General features: G+C 46.9%; 1 pseudogene across 1 annotated transcript; it reads left to right on the plus strand.

The window, feature by feature from the left end:
* Positions 1–468: 468 nt before the first annotated feature.
* Positions 469–1,605, plus strand: LOC307060472 (poly(A) polymerase alpha-like; annotated as a pseudogene). Its single transcript has 2 exons — positions 469–653; positions 707–1,605. The product of its transcript is annotated as a poly(A) polymerase alpha-like (transcript).
* The last annotated feature ends 1,130 nt before the right edge of the window (positions 1,606–2,735 follow it).

The raw sequence follows: 2,735 nt of genomic DNA on the forward strand, positions 1-2,735 counted from the left end.
TGCAGGGGACACGGGTCCGTGCCCCGGTCCGGGAGGATCCCACATGCCGCGCAGCGGCTGGGCCCGTGAGCCATGATTGCTGAGCCTTCGCGTCCGGAGCCTGTGCTCAGCAACGGGAGAGGCCACAACAGTGAGAGGCCCGCGTACCGCAAAAAAAAAAAAAAAAAGGACGTGAACAGGGCTTTTCCTACCCTCGCTACTCTGTGACCCTGATAATCCAATGTGAATGGGCTGAGCACCCCAGGACAGAATATCTACTTCACCACGTAGGAGTCAGTCACCAAGAGTAACCTGGCTTCTCAAAGCACGTCTCTGCAAAAGAGAACATAATACCTATCCCAGAAGGTTCTTTGGAGTCATAAATAATGTATATTCAGGGTCTGGTATACGATAAGCTCTGCAGAAATGGTATTTATCACTGTTTTTCTGGCAAGAAATCTCTTAACAGCACTTGGCTCTATCGGTAACATGGAGGACTTACTGATTTTGAAGTTCAGCAAGAATCCAGCCAGGGTTCTAGAACGTTGCTGTGGTAGCTCTCGGGTGCCACGTGAGGACCCAGGGGAAGGAGGAGAAGCAGTGAAGGCGGCAGGGGCTGAGGCGGGAGCGGGGGCGGGAGTGAGCGTGGACCGGGGTCTGAGGCGCGGACCGGGGTTTGAGGCGCGAACCCAGGGCTGAGGCCCGCCCCCGCTCCCTGCCGCCTCAGTGGCCACGCCCAGGGCGGAAGTGGCCGCCGCCGTAAAACGCAGCGATCATGGCGAGCGCAGCCGCGGCAGAAGCACCATGGCGTCATCTGTCCCATCAGTTTAGCATCCCCCAAGGAATCTGACCGTCTACTTACACAGAAACTAATTGCCACTCAAGTCCTTCGGGGGTTTTGGGAGAGGAAGAGGACTGCAGCGCAGGATTTTCATTTGGGCAAAATTAAATAACCTGGTAAGAGTTTTTACGTTTGGATCTTATAGATGAGGAGTACCTACGAAAGGTACCGATATTGATGCGTTGTGTGTTGCCCCAAGACATGATGATCGAAGCGACTTTTTCACCTCATTCTATGATAAGTTGAAATTACAGGGAGAAGTAAAAGATGTAAGAGCTGTCGAAGAGGCATTTGTAATAAGTTATCAAGCTGTGTTTTCACGGGATAGAGATTGATATTTTGTTTGCCAGATGAGCACTGCAGACTATTCCAGAAGACTTGGACTTAAGAGATGACAGTCTGCTTAAAAATTTAGATGCAAGATACATAAGAAATCTTAACATTGCAGGGTAACTGATGAAGTTTTACATCTAGTACTAAACATTGACAACTTCAGGTTAACCCTGAGATCTATCAAACTGTGGGCTAAATGCCACATCTATTCCAATATATTAGGTTTCCTCTGTGGTGTTTCCTGGGCTATGCTAGTAGCAAGAACTTGCCAGCTTTGTCCAAATGCAATAGCATCAACTCCTGTACATAAATTTTTCTTGGTATTTTCTAAATGGGAATGGCAAAAGCCAGTCCTATTGAAACAACCTGAAGAATGCAATCTCAATTTGCCTGTATGGGACCCAAGGGTTAGTGTATTACTTTTTCCCCTAGAAATTCACACTGTGCAATAACAAATAAAAATCATCTGCAAAAACTTCAGGGAGACTTCCCATCCTGTTACCTATGAGTGGACATTACACTTTCTTTCAGTCTCAACTGTAATTGCCCTCTGAAGTGAGAAGTGTAATTATGTACCCTGTGAACTACATTTAATTGTACATAATTTGTAATATCAAGTCACTAACTTTTTAATTCAGTCTATACAGAACTACCTTGTAAGTAAAAGTTGCATGGGCATTTGTGCTTAAAAAATAATGATAAAAAGATACTTAAAAAAAAAATCCAGCCAAGAATCAAGATGCAGTTCTCGGACTTCCCTGGTGGCTCAATGGTTAAGAATCCGCCTGCCAATGCAGGGGACATGGGTTTGCACCCTGGGCCAGGAAGAGCCCATATGCCGTGGAGCAACTAAGCCCATGCACCTCAACTACTGAGCCCATGTGCCACAACTACTGAAACCTGTGTGCCTAGAGCCCACGCTCCACAACAAGAGAAGCCACCGCAATGAGAAGTCCGCGCACCTCAACGAAGAGTAGCCCCCACTCACCACAACTAGAGAAAGCCCACACACAGCACTGAAGACCCAACACAGCCAAAAATAAAAATTAATTAATTAATTAATTAATTTTTAAAAAGATGCAGTTCTCCCCATCCTTCAAGTAAGTCCTCTTGAAGGCCTCCTCTTTGGCTTTGGCATCCTGGTAAAGCAAAGGCTGGGAAGGACAGCCCTCCCCTCAAGGCCAAGGATCACTGTTAGTTTGCAACCTCAGGAATTTGGTTGGTTACCTGGGTGAAATTCAAAATTGGCCCCCCTACCCAGAGGAGAGACCAATGAAACAGGCAAACCACTCCGGATTGGTAGGTGGCAGGTGTAATCAGCAAGGGAGATTACTTAGGAGGCTTGTCTTGGGACCACAAGATGAGTAGGTCTCTGCACCTGCTGGCGGGAATCTTAAAAATGTATATAGAGGCCTTAATTATGTTCAGTCATGTATGTACCATCCAGATGGTCTCAACAATATCTTACCCCTCAAGGCTATGTCCTTGAAATAGCTCCTAGTGTGGAAATGGTGGGTGAAATGTACATTCCAAAGACAGGGGAGAGGGCTAGGAGCCTCCAATTGCCCGCATCCAACTGGCA

The sequence above is a fragment of the Hyperoodon ampullatus genome, assembly GCF_949752795.1.
Source record: "Hyperoodon ampullatus genome assembly, chromosome: 11".
Lineage (NCBI taxonomy): Eukaryota > Metazoa > Chordata > Mammalia > Artiodactyla > Ziphiidae > Hyperoodon > Hyperoodon ampullatus.